This window comes from Lissotriton helveticus, chromosome 6 (assembly GCF_964261635.1).
Source record: "Lissotriton helveticus chromosome 6, aLisHel1.1, whole genome shotgun sequence".
Classification (NCBI taxonomy): Eukaryota; Metazoa; Chordata; class Amphibia; order Caudata; family Salamandridae; genus Lissotriton; species Lissotriton helveticus.
In genome coordinates, this window is record NC_136067.1 from 451,157,916 (window position 1) to 451,175,485 (window position 17,570).

The 17,570-nt window shown below is 41.4% G+C and overlaps 1 protein-coding gene across 1 annotated transcript in view; it reads right to left on the reverse strand.

The window, feature by feature from the left end:
- The window catches only part of TDRP (testis development related protein), a 467,895-nt gene that overhangs the window by 303,531 nt on the left and 146,794 nt on the right, over window positions 1-17,570 (reverse strand). The gene's annotated exons all lie outside the window — the stretch shown is intronic.

A 17,570-nucleotide genomic window follows, 5' to 3' on the forward strand; every position in this document is an offset into this window, starting at 1 on the left:
ATGTATTGGGAAAGCAATTTTCCATCACTCCCACAACAATCTTATTTGGTTTAGTTTCAGAATATCAATCTAAAGAATTGGCAACCAACTTTATTTTTTATGTGATGGTCTTAGCGAGGCAGGAAATATGTAAGGCTTGGAAGGACCCCCTGCCCCCTAAATTTTCCGATTGTCTGAAATACATCATATATATATATATAAGAGAATCAGATATAGCCTGTGATAGCTCTAGCCACGATAAAATCTGGGCGGCTTTAGTGGCCTGGCGGAATCAATGAGATTGCTTTGGTTGTATTCCAATGATTTCACCTGGGCACTGTGGGTGTCGGCTCTCCAGTTCAATCCAAGGGCCGTACAGCTATCGAGAGTTGGAGTGGAGCCTGCAAACAGTTGAACTAGAGGGGTATCCATACCTTTTCTTCTCCTTTGCTTGAATAACGTGGAGGTCGGAACATCATTGCAAAGGAGGGAAGAGGCGGATTTCCTCATCTAGAATGCCCATTTTTGGTATATGAGGAATATCCAATAATAAAAAAATAAAGCATTCTGTGATTCTGGGCAAATCAGTTAATCCTCCCTGCCTCTTTTCAAAATAATCGGCTTTGTTGTGCAGTCAATGGGGACTCCATCTACCTTGACTGGCGACATTACACAATAACTAAGCAACAGACAAGTGAGATGAACATCTTGGAACTCTCAAATAAACCCACTTTAAGTATGCAAGAAGACGACTGCAGAAAAGGCGAGACTTTAACCCACTTTACATATGCAAGAAGCAGACTGCAGAAAAGGTGAGAATTCATTCTCACAATGTACATGGAAAAAGGGTTTAAAGAGGCCCCAGTGGGCGCGACGGATCACCAGAAATACATCAACAAAACAAAAGCGGAAATCAACTCATTGAGTATGTAAAATTGTACATTTCGACACCCAAACAATAAACCAAGCTCTCTTTAGCTGTGCTGCATAGGTCCCACCAATAGTCAAAGTGTGTGATCATTACAGAGTGTAGATTGGTCTCTCAGTGGTTACAAATACGATGAGCGTGGCAAAGTGGGGAACAATGAACACCCTGCAGAGAAGCACAACAAGGAGGGAAGGTGGGCAAGGGCTCAAACAGTGGGAGAAGGGTGGGACTGAAGATGCATGCACTTACACTGGCTGCTGGCAGGAAACTGTGCTCAGTCCATGCTCCAAGGCAGAGACACAGACTGAAAGTCTCAGGAGGAAGCAGGAGGCAAGGACCAATCGCAATCAAATAAACGTGACTGGTGTGAAAGCCAACCAATGGTAAGTAATGATAGGTAATGGTCAGCTCCAAGCCCTTTTTCAGGGGGGTTTTGTTGACAAAAGATTTCAGTTACAGCGCATTAAGTCTGACTCAGGCAAAAGCTACAAACTTATTATATCCATGAGTCAATGCGATACAAGAAGCCAGACCATTACTAAATTCAAAATGAAGATCTGCAACAAAAAAAGAAACACACGTTTTTCATCAATGCATCCAGAATACTAAACATGCCCCAAAACTCAGGATTGCCCCTTTACTCTTGCAATTCAGGAAATATGTGAAGACGTATGTTTTCAAGAAGAACCTACACAATCCAGAATGTCCCTGCACCCTGGGCAATTAAGTCATCCATTATCCCTCATCTTCTGGTTATGTACATAATCTTGAATCATCTGGCCTCTTAGTTCTCACATTCTGATTATTTCATGTACAATGAACTGCTACTGTTTGCCAGGTCTGTGTTATGTGAAATACCTGCCCATAATGCATCTGACACCTGCCACAGCTAATCCATATGAAACTATGGCTAGTGGTTATATGAAATTGCATCTAAGCAAAAACTGGGCGTTCCATTACTTCACTTCACTCTAAGTAGGAGCTGTTTGATGCCCTCTAAGCAGGCAGCATTATACTGCCTGTTGCTAAAAAAACAAAAATACGGTTCACTCTTTGCAAAGCCTCACAACTCGACTCTCTGGCCTCTCCAACCACAAACACAATAGCTGCAGACCATTGCTCACTTTTTTCTCTACATCTAAACAAGGAATTTAAGAGTCAACCTTTCCATATATGCAGTTACAGTGCCTTTGCACTCTACACCACCCAAAACTCAACATCCAAAAACTCATGTCACTCACTTTATTCTGCAAGGCTTCTGACAGCAAACTATCTTCTGCCCTCAAATCTGATTACAACAATCATACAGCCTCCTCCTCACCCTTGTTAAGAAAACGTTGCTGTGTCCCTTAATCCCTTCCTGTTCTTCCAGTCACAATCCTCATTCTCCCCCATTCAACTCCTACATGGTGCATAATGCCCAACCAGAAGCCAAGCATCCTCTTATAAGCTACGTTCTTCCAACTCGGAACGCTCTAGCTATTTTCGCACAACAGAGCAGTAGCTCACTGACACCTCTAACTCAGTGATAGCTGAGATGATACCACTGCATTTCAATCTCCTCCACAAATGCCCCTAAGTGTGCAGAGATGGTGGCTTCACCTGCATCTTTATTTCCTGACATTTCAACTTCAAATTTCCTGTGAAAATGTGTTGTTACAATGCTTACTCTTCTGCTTTTTCACTCTACATTTGCTGCTCATCATCTACCAGTCAGTGGCCCCTGTTTCACATTCAATGATGCGTTTGCTTATACTGTTACTCAACAATCTTTGACCCCTGGATCATTTACTCCACCACCTATACTCCAATATTTTCATTCACAATAAGAATTGTTGGGCAGAAGAGACTCCTGCAGAGATGGAAGGGGATGTAGCGCCATTTAAAAAATTATAATACACGACTCATTTTGGAACTAAAGTCAAGAAAAGCTGAAAGTACACTTTGCAAGTGTTAGAGACACCGACACAAAGCAGAGACAAGTGTAGTAGAAGCACCATAAAAGCATGCTTTAAAACGTAAACTAAAGAAACATATATACAACTTAGTTTCTAATGTATCTTTATGTTTCTTTATTTTGGGTCCTGGGTAGTTTTTCACCCCATATCCTCGTACCACCACTAAACGTGTTTTTTTTTTATTTTAACTGTTATTATTGCATATCCATTTCTGCTTTGTTTTTGGATACCATCGTGGGTCATGTTCGCACTATATCAAACTCTAAATAAATTCTGCTTACTTTTCAGCAGGGTCTGGAGAAAAGTTTCCATGCACTTTATGTATCAGTTCAGATGAGGACTGCCCTAAAGATTCTAGCCCACAGACTGTCTGGTTTGACCCACACAACCTCCTCAACGTGGCTCTGAACAAGAATGACCCTTACAATAAAAATCACATTTTCTCTTAAGAAACACATGGCTAGACGGTCAACTCAGGAGATATAAGTAAATCTAAACATTAACTACAGTCGCTCAAATGATAATGGTAACATTCCTACTTGTGTCAAGCTTGCTTACTTTTCTCAGGGGTAAACTCACAAAAGAAACGAGAAAATCCAAGGAAGCGTACTTCTTCACCAAGACTGAGAATGCTCCAAAACACGTGATATACTCAGAGTTGTTACTCAATTCTAAACTTCATCATCGCCAACATCCTCAGTTCCAACCTTCTTTATACTCTGTAAAGAACTCTCCACTTTGCTTACTACCAAAGTACCAACACTGCACAAGGACATCCAGTGCTCCTCTATGGCCCTTTATGCACTCTTGGCAAAACCTTCGAACCTTCCCTTCCATGCCACCTCAACACACTAGAAACAAGAATCAGCTCAATGTCTTCAATCCTATCTAAGTTTCTGTACTTATGAGCCTTGTCCTCCAGCACTTGGCGATCCTTATGTCCTTTTGTTTCTAGTCAGCTACAACACCACTCAAATTCCTCCCTCACTGAATTTTCTGTATCATTCTTCAAACAAGTTCTTGCCATGCACTTCTTCTATAGCTGTTCCTCAGTCCCATCGTCCAAAGAATTATCGCCCTATGTCCGATCTTCCTTTGCACAGCCTAACTCCAGGAACAAGTTTTGACACTAAAGATTCAATTCTATTTTCAGGACATCAACGTTCATGGTGACAAGCAGGTCAGTTTATGACCACTGTGAGGCACTTCGTGATCACAAGTCAGTGAACACATCTTCTAACCACATGTAAATGGTGAAAGATGATATCAATATTGGTGCCATTCTCTTCAATCTACTACATTCTACTTTTTTCAAGCAGCTGTTTCTATGGTTCTGTGGCAGTATAGATCTCCTCATTCCTCTATGACCGAGACAGGTCGTTGTTCTCCCACCTGTTTGGATCCAAATCTAAAAATATGGAGTGTGACATTCTTCAGGGTGTTTCACTTTCCCCTCTTTTTGGATTTCTCCATACTCCACCTGACCTCCAGTATACCCTTTGTCTGACCTCCCATTCCATTCAAGTTCTGTTCTCCACGGATTACATTCAGAAGGGGATGGACAAACATACCCAACAGACAAAACCTACATCAGGGCAAGATGGAAATCCAATGGCAGTTGCACAACAATGGACTGAAGTTAAATTGAGACCAACTGAGGCCATAATCACAAAAGCCAGCCCCCAACAATGACTATCCTCTATCTAGCCAATTACTTCAGTCCATGGTCCAACTTGTCCTGCTCAGGTACAAAATCCCGACATCTGCCTTTATACAGATCTGTTGCTTCCTAAATGAATTCAATGGACGGTCTTGTTTATTCCATCTACTCCCACTACAAATGGTTCCTCTCTACTTAATGTTCCTGAGAAAATATAAATTGGTAACGGTTTACAAGAGCGCACAGCACAGAGTCCAGGTATGAGTAATGAAACAAATAAATCTATTAGGTGCTCAGGAAGAGGTGGGGGACTGGTTACCACAGTCTCCAAGACAAACCAATGGTCCAAATATATACTGTGATCTTCCGAGCACTCAATCATATATCAAAGAGTCTTTATATAGTTTTCACTATATCTTTTAATGTTCAGTCTTCTTTCCCATTCAATCCAAGTTTCCTCAAATGATATTCGCAGCCGCACGTTTCGTTAAGTCCGTCTAGGACTAATGACTTCCTCAGGGCTGCAACCCAAATACACACAATCAGTTTAGAATTACACTCATTGAAGGTAACACAACAAATACAATCTACATTTCTCAACATAAGTCAACTATTAATCATTCTTAATAGTTCCTCCGACCTTAACTTAGGTCCAATATGTATTTACAAGTATTAACACACTGGTTACTCAAAGAAGACCCAATTTTACCAAAACCGTGTTGATGACATCATTAAATGCAAAATCATGTACATTATAAAAAATCACAAGCTATAGTTACAAATCAGTCATATGCGAAGTACTTAGTATAGGGTAAAAGGTTTCGGTCACTGATAACACCCTCAGCTTACAGGTTCTCGGTATATCTCCACAGTCTACCTGTTTATAACTCACCTATTTGAGTCGCGTATCCACACTTAATTTGTCCACATGTGGTAAACCCGTTAAATATCAAGTATTTATCTCCTCATCTGTAAATAAAATTACCAGATAGTGCTGTCAAGTACTAAATGCGGTATCAAGTTAATCAAGCAATAACCAGTAGGTCTATGTGGGCAATATAGTTATAAGTAACCACTGTAACACTCACCAAATTATACTAAACTTCTTTATCAAATGGTCTAAATTCCAACATCCGAGTACATCGTAATCCAAAATGTTTTTCTGTCAGGTGACTAAATCGCTACCTAAAGTAAAGTAACAGCGCAATCAGTACTCTCAATTTAATATCCAACAATCTCAGCAAAGTAACATCAGACTGCATATGTCTGTGCTCACCTTGTACTTCTGTATCAGCGTATTCCCTTTATTAAATATATCTTCCAATCTCTCAAGTATTCTCTAATTTGCCCACGTGTTCGTGTCTGGTAAGAAGAAATATAACAGGATATACTAGTAGACTCCAAAACCGCTATAGTCAGTAGTTGCACAATAATAATCATGTCGCGTGCTTACCTTTGGTCAGTCCGAAGTATTCCAACTTTGGCGTCCAGCACGGGTGCCATCTTGGAGTGGCAATTTATAGTAAACAGCACGGCGCCATCTTGTAGTATCAAATTTTAGTCTTTAGCGCGAGTGCCATCTTGGAATGACATTATTAACTAGTGTATACGGACGCCAGCTAATACTGTCCAATTTTAGTCTTCCGCACAGGTACCATTATGGAGTAACATTATCAACTCGTGCAAACGGGCGCCATCTTGTAGTAGGTTCTAATCAACATTATATTCCAACAATGGTATTCGACACTAAAATAAGTATTGGTCAACATGAACCCAACAGATTCACAATAAGAGTCGATATCCCGTTTTAGTTGTCTCAATGTTATTATAAACCATAATTATTATGGCATAATATAGCTCTTCGTTATCATTAATATTGCCCAAATGTTGGATAAGTTAAAAGAGAAAGTTTTAAATTCAATTGTCATTCTCACCATATTGTTTAGAATATTGACGCAACTATTCCTAACTAACAATCTCTACAACCTGCAAGCCTCGGGGGTCCTCAGGTACACCACCACCTTTTCCCATAGTCATCTTTACATGGCATCCATCAAATTTAAGTGTTCATCAAGAAAAAGACAATTACGAGAGGCAGTAAGTAAAAATCAAAATAAATTCAATTCTCAACCCCTATAGGTCAATACATTAGTATATACTAGCTCTGTGGGTCATTATGCTTTCTCATCATATAGAGTAGTCAGTGTTCGGAGACATTTATATACATAAAGAATAAAGAACAGATGGCACCAAACATACAACTCATATTCCTCTATTGTTATCCCTATACTCTCAGCTTCCTAAGTAGAACTCATACTCATGGTCAACGTTAAGACCACACTCAACTGCTTTGAGTCTAATCAACCAAAGTACCTCACGCTTCCTCAAAGCCAACAATCTATTGCCCCCTCGTGGGTCTGGTTTGATGTGGTCAATCCCATGGTAGCTAAAGATATGTTGGTCCTTATTCTCAAAATTCTGAACAATGTGTGACGCAATTGGGTATCTTGTGTCTCCATTCTTTAGGGCCCTAAAGTGTTCAGCAATTCTCTCCCTGAGCCTCCTCTTGGTACTCCCTACATAGATTTTACCACACTTGCATGAAATCACATAGGCTGTGTCGCAGTTTATAAACATACCAATAGTATATTTACCAGAGTTATTATATTCAAAACACAGCATCTTTTTCGTCGCCCATCTACATGATATACATCTTCCACATTTGTAGAAGCCTTTGAAACTGCTCAACCAGTCTGCTTTATTGTGTTTAGTCGGGTAGCTAGGACTCAACATATTCTTCAACGTTGTCCCTCTTCTAAATGTCACACTTGGTCTATCATAAATGAACGGTTTTAAATCATTATCTATACAAAGTAGGTGCCAATGTTTGTTCAAGATAGTAAATAACTTAGAACTGTCCATCCCATAGTTAGTTATTAGTCTAACCTTCTGATCTGCTGGTCTGCCCGCTTTGTTTCCTCTGATCAGTGTAGTCTCCCTTTTAACTTTTTTCACTCTTGATACAGCTTTAGTAACCACATTCTGTCTATAACCTCGATTAAAAAATCTTGACGACATATCAACTACATTCTGTTCAAATTCAGTATCAGATGAACAATTGCGTCTAGCTCTTATTAGTTCGCCATACGGTATAGCTCTCTTCTGATAATTGGGATGACAGCTCTCAGCGTGCAAAATCGAGTTGCAACTTGTAGGTTTGCGAAACATCCGACTTTGTAACTTGGCCCCTTCCACATACAACTCCACATCCAAGAAAGTAATCCTCTGCATATCATAGGAGGTGGTGAATTTCAGATTACAAGTATTTTCATTTAAATAGTCGAAGAAACCTTTAAGTTTTTCGACTGTGCCAGTCCATATCATCAAGCAGTCATCAATGAAACGACCCCAGTAGTGTATATAAGGGGTCCACTCAGTTCCCTCAGGGCCCCAGATTCGCTCCGCCTCGTACCAACCCATGAATAGGTTGGCGAAAGACGGAGCAAATCTAGAACCCATCGCGGTCCCCAAGCGTTGCCTGTACCACTGACCCTCAAATAAAAACACATTGTTCTCCAATACCAATCTAGTCATCCGCAAAATCATTTGGGTATGGTCAAACAATTCTGCCGGTCTTGCACTAAGGAAATGGTCCAATGCACGTATACCCATATCATGATCTATGATGGTATAAAGGGATACCCTATACTAAGTACTTCGCATATGACTGATTTGTAACTATAGCTTGTGATTTTTTATAATGTACATGATTTTGCATTTAATGATGTCATCAACACGGTTTTGGTAAAATTGGGTCTTCTTTGAGTAACCAGTGTGTTAATACTTGTAAATACATATTGGACCTAAGTTAAGGTCGGAGGAACTATTAAGAATGATTAATAGTTGACTTATGTTGAGAAATGTAGATTGTATTTGTTGTGTTACCTTCAATGAGTGTAATTCTAAACTGATTGTGTGTATTTGGGTTGCAGCCCTGAGGAAGTCATTAGTCCTAGACGGACTTGACGAAACGTGCGGCTGCGAATATCATTTGAGGAAACTTGGATTGAATGGGAAAGAAGACTGAACATTAAAAGATATAGTGAAAACTATATAAAGACTCTTTGATATATGATTGAGTGCTCGGAAGATCACAGTATATACTTAATGTTCCTTCACAAAATTAGTACTGTCTATGCTCTCATTTCGCCAGGATTCGGCAAGGTCTTGTCATCTACCCTGGCCTCCTTTCGTCTTAATCTGCAAACTCCTGAGAGGTACCAATGAGGTCACAAACTTGATTGTTTAGTCTACAAATATTATGACCATTTTAAACCACCCTGGTTTGCCTTAAACGGGCAGCGAGCATCAAATGTAATCAAGTTACTCTACGTTGTTTATTGTGCCTTTAACAAACACGACTCACCCTTAACTAAATTTCAGCAATAGAACACCAACTGAGGTTCTAAGAAAATCCAATCGGTTCCTTGTTTTTACAACTCCTTCTTTGAAAACGTGCCTCCTGGATTCTCTCATATTTATGTTGTTTGGATCTTTCTTCCAATCCTCCAAGCATTCCTCAAGGCCTTAAAAATATGATTTCCCCCAGTTATAATCCACACTGCTTACTGCCTCCACTTCTTACCCGGGGGGGGGCAAGAGACCATCTTGATGGTTAAATGTGCACTCTATAAATGCCAATTACTGCAATAGTAACACGGCAAGAAATATCAAAGAAACGAAAAATAATTCAGGATTGTGACAAACTCATGCTGCCAGGTGCAACTACAGTGACTAATTACTTTGCACCCGATTACAATTTGAAGGATCTAAAGAAACTCTCCATAAAAACGTGTACACTAGTACTCCACAGTCCAGATCGTTAATTTAGATATTGTAATTACAGCCTTCCTTCAAAGTAACTGGTCATAGATCACAACAGTACGCCGCCAAGCTAAGCAATCTACTTTACCAAGTAATTCACTTCCTGCAAATAAGATTAACAGTCTTTAATGCCAATTCTCAGAAATGCCAGGGGTAACTCGTGGGAGCTGTTCGAATGCATTTGTCAACCTGCAGGAGGGAGTGAAGTAGAAGTTATCTTAAAATCATTGTCTAGATTTGAAAACGTCTACAACTAAAAACTGGACAGAGCAACGTATTCTTCTCTTGACAAACTAGAGTTGCGTAACGCAGCATATTCACGGGGAAGCGTTTCCATGCTAGGCGCTACGTACTTTGGGTACAGAAGGCAGTTACTTCCTCAACAATAAATTGTTATGTACTGTGCTGAACAGGGTCCAGGAAAATAATAAACAGCACACTCAAAATGATACAGTACGAAGGGAGAGTCGTTTCATTTCTTTGATGTGTCGGGTTAAAATGACAAACATCCATGCAATGCGGCCTAAAGAACAGAATGTATTCACCTAATTTATCTGAAAACAATTTAAAAAAAATGTGGTTTAAAAAAAATGTATTCAAACGAACGTAAAACCATTTCTGTGCCATTCGGAGGAGCCTTCTTGCGACTTTAACGCGTTGCTGGGGGCATGGAACCGGGAAGGCCAATCGACACGGATATTCTTGGAAAATGGAAATGGAAATATAAATCTTTATCGATACACAGTGCTCGCGAGACGGATTGCCGGGTCCCAGTCACGGCCACGCCGCTCTGCATCCGTTTACACTCACTCTTTCTCTGCTTAAACAGAACACGGAGAGGGTTCGGAAACACTGCTGCTGTTCTTATAGGAAAGTTTCCCTTACAAGAACCTGTACTGTTCGTGTTTATCTTTGCTTCTCCTTTTCTCTGAGGATTGCAGACTCGACAGTCTCAATAGCAGCGAGCTGGTGCAGCACGAGATGCTCCTAAACATGCTGCTAGGGATGTTCAGTGTGGCCGCAATAATACGAGACATTTTATTCCGACAAGGACTTCAAATCCAGGCCACCTCCTTACTTTTATATGTATATCTGTATTTTGTTCAGTAAATCAATAAAAATATAATTTTAAAAAAACAAACATCCACCGTGTAAGGACTCAGACAGGGAAGAAAGTGATCTAGGAGCAAGCCAAACTGATTTTACATAAGGTCTAAAGAGGCGTAATTTGAAACTCATTACTAAGAGCATCTGTTATGGATTGCTCTGCCACCTACACTCCATTACAACAAACAGCCACCGCAGCCCCGAGCGACCGAGAGAGTAGTAGCCGATTATCGTCTTTCGCTTCAGTGAAAGCATCCCCCTGGCTAGGCCACTGGGTGCAATCTTTATCCGCTGCAGATGGAACAGGACCTAGCAGGCCTTCGTCCATCTTCACCTCCTCTGGCTCAAATCCACAGGGTTCATTCAACTGTGGATTATCTGCTCGAGCAGTAGGCAGCAGATCATCTTAGTGAAGGATCCATAGTCATGGCACTGGGGCTGCCCGACAGTGCGGCCCTCACTACAGTTACTGGTCCTACATCACACAATAAGCATACACAATAATTTGGAGACACTCAATAATTCGCAATGAAGACACAATCCTAAAGTTACATTGGCTGGAAAAATCCACAACTCATCCCTTACATTTAATGGAGGAAAACGGACGAATCAAGGAAAGCCAGAGGTCACGGCTTTCAGCACTGCAGGTCTTACTACATCTTGCAATAGAATTTAGTCCCTGGTAGTCCCACTGACTTGGTTTTATTATGCCCCCCAGGTCTCCTGACCTTTAGTCTAAGGTATCTGCTGGCAAGATCTCTTGCCTGGTGCCAATGCCTAGCAGTGGGCAGACTCAACCATTCATCTCTCTTTCGATCGCTGACCAAGGCCATTGAGACCTGTTCATGACTTCGGAGACCTCAGTTGTTACTGGTTCATCAAGGTGTTCTCATACTAACAATTATGCGGAGGTCATTTACTCATGCAAAGCACTTGGAGAGTGAGCCTATATTTTGAAAAGGAGACTTGTTTAAATTCACAAAAATAGCAGATGGTGTGTTCCAGGACTCGCTTAATAGAACAGGGGTATACAATGAAGGAGGGTTGCAGCCAATGGAAACCAGAGTTAGCATAGCTGAGGCAGACAGACGTGCCTTGGGCAACCCTTCAGAAGAGATGCAGCGCTAACATATTTCTTATGAACTTTAGTGGTGAATGTCATATGGTTGTCCAAAGCTTCACAAACAAGAATCTGAAGGTAGAAAACAATCAGGTGTTTATGACCTTCAGAATGAGTAAAGCAAGAGTGAAGTGCACGCACAAAGAGTGAAGTGCGCACTTAAGCTCTTTCAATGGTGCTTGCCCATCAAAAATCCTAATGTAGACAGATGCAGCACTACTATCTTTATGCAGCGCTTACTACCACTGATGAGGCGCGGACGTGCTTTAAACCAGGCAGCACACTGCTTTGGTACCCAAGGTTAGTGGTTAATCCAGGGGTTACGAGTCCTCCCTGACCTTAGCAGGTGTGCCTGTAGGCCTTCAGAAGCAAGAGGAAGGCCTCTCTGAGAATCTGTGAAACACCCAGTTTTTATCGCTAATCTGGCTTACTTTGCTAAAATGCAGAAGATGCTGTAATTAAACTGGTACTAACTAGGCTTTTTAGCAAACAAGAGCTTGTCGGATCGTTTTCAGGCAGGTGACACAAGAGGCATCCTCCTTGGTCTATCTCACTTTGCCAGGTGGCAGACAGTAAAGCTATCGGTCGGTCTCTCAGTCTTTAGATCCATCAGCAGCATCGGACACTACTGATCATGCCATTTTGCACAGTGGCCAGACTAGCACAAGAGTGAAAGGAACTGGGTTATAAGGCACAGCTTCCTTTCTGAGGAAACTGTGTAAGTGAATTCGCACACAGTTTGTGGTGCCATAAAGTAGCTTGTCTTGTGGTTAACAAACGTGTTTTCTTTGAACTGCATGTTTCTCAATATCTAGGCAAGTCCACCCACAAGCCCCCAGCTTTCCATAAATGCAAACAACAGACGGTACTTTATTGAGAGCAAATTATTTAAGTTCAACAGCTACTCCACTTGGTTCATGTCTGGCAGCAGTTGAAGGCTAGATGCAAGGTACTTTTCTAAAATCAAAAGGCAGCAAGCCAAAGGTTTATGGGTGTCTAGTGAGAAAAGACCTTGGACACAGGACTTCTGCCTAAAGGTCTGGAGTCCTTTCCCAGTTTTTGTGCCCTCTCACAGATAAGGAACTTTCTCTCATAATCAGGTAAATGCAGCCATCAAATATTGCCATTCCAAATTTTAAATTATTTGGCGTGTTATGCCCAATTTGCTAAATTGTGGTCTGTTTTCTTAGTCATTCCATCAAGGTAGGAGTATTGCTAGGTGATGTGTTTGGGCGTCCTTCAACATATGCTTGCAGCAATTGAAAAATGCAGTAATATGCAAGGCAACAGGCGCTAGAAGGCAAGAGCATGTTTCCACCTCAATTTCTTATCAGCAGCCATATTAAATTGTTTTGAGCGAACACTAGCTCTCTGCTTCGTGCTGTCTGAAGGGTTAGCATGGTAAGGAGGATGGTGGAGTGAGTGCAGCATTCACAGCCAAAGTTGCAATGTTGTGGCACTCTGTTGCTACTAAGGACCATAAGAGCTACCATCTAGTTTTCCTCGAACTGCTTAAGACATTGCTTTCCAACCAACTACTCGCTTAGCTTTATTATCATTCTCATGTTTGTTATTAGGTGTCTTTTTTTGTTTAATCGGTGTCATTTGGTCTTGGTTGGCACACGTGGACTTTACAAATAAAAACGCACAAATTAAACACTGGCAGAGGAATTGGTTAAGGATGGTGAATAATTAAAAGCATTTATTTAGGATCAGAGGCCTTTCATTTGAAAAGTGTGAAAGTATTAAAAACAGCAACCTAACAGTAACAGCTTGTGTCAACAATCAGCTGCTGTCACAGAACACAATGCCTTATCATTAAACACCGAGTTTGTGCATGTGAAAAATAAGTCTACAATTCACATAAAAACACGTTTGTGGCTAATGCATTGGGGTTATTTTGTTGTAAAGTTATGTCGTTAAAAGTAAACGATATGATAATGCATGTACATATCCGAAAGCAATGATGTAGTCCATTGGACACTCAGGTTGCTGAAAGTATGCTAATAAAATCTGTTATGAAAAAATGCTGCGAGGAGTATAATTTTTCAGTGAAATGCAGGAAAATGTCTAATGGCCCTTGGCAATGAACTGGATAACCCTACTCTCACACTGAACCATCTTATCCTAGAGGACTGTATGAAACTTGATGGGCCCTCGATAACCCATTGCTCAGCTACGTCTTAGAATAGTTCAAGTTCCTAGGCTGTTATGAGTGAGTCACCCAAGCACTCATAACAAGCAGACTGGACTACGGAAACACCCTTTACGCAGGAATCAACAAATCCCTATTCCGCAAACTCCAGACCATCCAGAACATGGCCAGACTCGTCCTCAGCATCCCATGATATGAACACATCACCCAGAACCTTCGAGACCTCAACTGGCTCCCCGTTGAGAAGAGAGTAACCTTCAAGCTACTCACTCACGCCTACAAATCCCTCCACAACACCGGATCCCAATACCTCAACAAAAGAGTCTCCTTCCACGTACCCAAGAGAAACCTCCGCTCCGTCGACCTCGCCGAAACTCAACGCATCCACAGAGCCAGAGCGGGTGGAAGAGCCTTCTTCTACATCGCGAGAAAGACCTGGAACAAGCTCCTGATCAACATCAGACGTTCCCCCACTCTGCACACCTTCAGGAAGAGTCTCAAGACCTGGCTCTTCAGCTGGCTCGGAGCCGCACACCCCCCCCCCAGTGACTTGAGACCCTCACGGGTGAGTTGAGGGCTTCACAATTCCCCGATTGATTCACGAATCATAGGTCAATGCACCCCAATGAGGTGAGATATAAAATCACTGTTCTTAGCAAGAAGGATGGTAGAAATGGAAAACAGGGAACAAACCGAGCGTACAGTAAGGCAATAAGCAATAGTGAGCCCAGGGACCCTAGGACAACCTTATTGGGAGTACATCAGGAGCCAGTATCATCGCTCTCTTTTACCCAGGTTTAGGTTTAATCTTATTCATTGGGGTTTATCTGTCCCTAGGGGCTTTTCCAAGACAGGTGCCTTCATGCCTCGTTCTTGTGATCACTTTTCAGAACAAGACCTTTACACTTTATTTTTTTGGGTCATTTTTACTGCAACTTACAGAAAAAAATATATTCTTCTATTGTTAAAGCATTGTAAATTTGCACAAGTGAAACCAGCCCGGATATGTTTGCAAATACTGTCCTACCCTCTGATTTGTTTTGGAGTTGACCTTTTTCTAGCAGGTGCTTTAAGACAAAGGATAAAAACTGCTCACTGCTTAAGTGTGTCATTTATTGGCTTTTTAGGACTAAGTTGTTTTAGTAGTTTTATTGTATTATACTAGTGGCTTTTATACGTTTGTACTGCACTATTTTGCACTTTACAGGGTGGTTTACATTTCTAGTCTCACTGTTTCCTGAGCCATATACCTTCTGTCTGTCTGATACAGCTATATGAATTATTAATCAGTGCATTTTAATATATTGTATTGATCAGTTTGGGTATTTTTTTCTTAGCAGTGTGTTTTATCTGCTTTTATGGCCTAGGTTGGCCAAATAAAGTTTCTTTGACTCGACTTGAACTGGATAAGTCTTAAATTTTACGGCGGGGCGGAGAGAGAAACCAAGACATTTTTAATAGATAAATGGGACAGAAAGAGTCAGGCACTCTCGATTAAGTGCAGAGACATCTCTGAAATAGATCACTTTTAGCCACACCGAACACGAAACTCATTAACCAGAATTGATGGAACTGAATAATATAGACGTTGAGAAGGGAGAGATTTATGCTGGATGAAACTGTGGGCTAGGATTGCAGGTCCTCGTCCTATGCACATTACTTCTATAATCCAAAGTAAATGTTGCCAGCAGTCTCTTGCCCAGGAGGCAGGCAGTGATGGGGGCACTATAGGGGGGGCTAGCAATCAAAGCTTGGGGCTTCACTCCAGCCACAATAATGCAAACTCACTGACTATTCGCTTGGCCTCCAATCCCCCCGGGCATCTGCAGCTTAAGTACACTGAAAGGGAACTGTAGGAAAATCACTGCCGACGAATAATGAGTACAGAAAGAGTTCAAAGCTCATCAGGGAATAAGCAGCTGATGGTACTGGAAATTCTGTGAATTGTCAGACTGAAGACACCCGTGTGTCGCGTATTGATGAATACATTCGCAGAACAAACAAGACTGCATTTTTTCAAATGATGAGAACCGAATTAAAGTATTATGCAGACGCGAGGATGTCCAACGAAACTAGAAATCCTCTTACTTCAAGAGTGAGGACACATTGTTCAATGTTTGCAGGGCAATCAGGAATCGCTTTCCACAATAGCGTACACTCTGGAGCCTGGGTCACAATTCGGCAACCATTTACAACTGGAGTACTTTCAATATGAATTTTACAATTAAAGCCCCCTTGTCTCACCCACACTGAGCACTTGGTGATATTTTCTTCCTACATATGAGGCTGGATGGCTTAAAAATCTGCCAACAGTGTGACTTTACACAGTGACCATTGTGGCACTCCATATCTCCAATCTTTAGAAGCGGCCACGTTCTCATCTGGATGCCCTGTATAAAAACTCCCATACTTCTCATTGTGTGAGCTACTAGAACATTTCTTCTCTGAAATATTTAGAAGCTGCTATTTTCAGCGCAGGACGCGCAGTAGAACAGCCCCATGCTTTTACCGTAAACATCATATGGTGAGGCTATCGCACAAGAGGAATACTATGCAGCACATCCCTCAATCCGTGCATTTGGCTTAGTGGTATGCATAGATGCAGTGCTACATAAGCAACTAACTAGGCTATACACCAGGGGCACTGAACAAAAAGGTCACCCAAATAGAGTGCAGCAATGTGCCTATAATCGACACAATGAGTCAAATAAACTCACCTAGCAGTTCTTTGTATGAGAGGATAGCTCCCGCGTCCCTTGACATTCTACACAATAGGTCCTTATGTGTTCGCCTCAATGGCACAGAATGACGTTCAACTCTGGTATCCTCTTGTTCCATACATGCTGCAGCCATCCCATCCCACGACAGTAAGACATGAAAACGAGAGAGAATATATGTCTCGTAGAATAATGAATGAATGATTACCATTTGCTACCAAAGTGGTCTGTCACCAATATTGCACCTTTACTTAGTGCCAACATTGCACCTTTCCTGACCACCAACGCGGTCCGGTGTTCCTCAAAAATGTCCTGTTCAAAGAGGGTCTGATCCTTCTTAAGTATGCTAAATGGAGACAGATTGTGTTCTCAGGACTGTGGCATAGTGAGAGGGATAAGGTATGGGGCAGGAAGTCCAAGGATATCGCTACAGTAGCTTTGGAAGCTGTGACTCTCATTGCAAATGTACTACTTTGTGGGGTTTTGCAGGCTTGTTGCCTGGTCATGTGGTGCTGAATCTCGCCAGACTGCAGTTTAAGGCCTAAGCGGATTAGACTTTGCCTCTATGTGAAGCAGCTAATGCCTTTATCCACTTTTGTGCTCCAAGGAAGGCGTCTGTACAGTATTAATGAAGCAGCACTCAAAAATGTTTCCTTTGCTGCTGTGGAAGAGTATCATATAGAGATATTGTGAGTTTAGATGCTTCTTGTCTAGCCACTTCTGTTCAGATGTGGAGGTTTCTGATTCTTTAATGGCTGCAGCAACATCAGCCAGAGAACGAGTGCTGCATTAACTGGGGATGAGGATAGCGTGAAGCAGGAGAAAACACTGATCTGTATGTATTTAATCACCTGGAGATTCAGTCGTATTTATAAAGACATTGCCCTTCTTGTCAATTGAGCCACTATCTGGGAGGGGTCTCACTTTCAATATAAGTAATTCTATAGAAAGCATGCATTGATGCTCCTATACAGTGCTTGCAGTCTGGAAGAAAACAGAAAAATGCATTAATGCTAGATTCCAATAACAGAATTCTGTACATTTTGGACTTGTGATGCACAT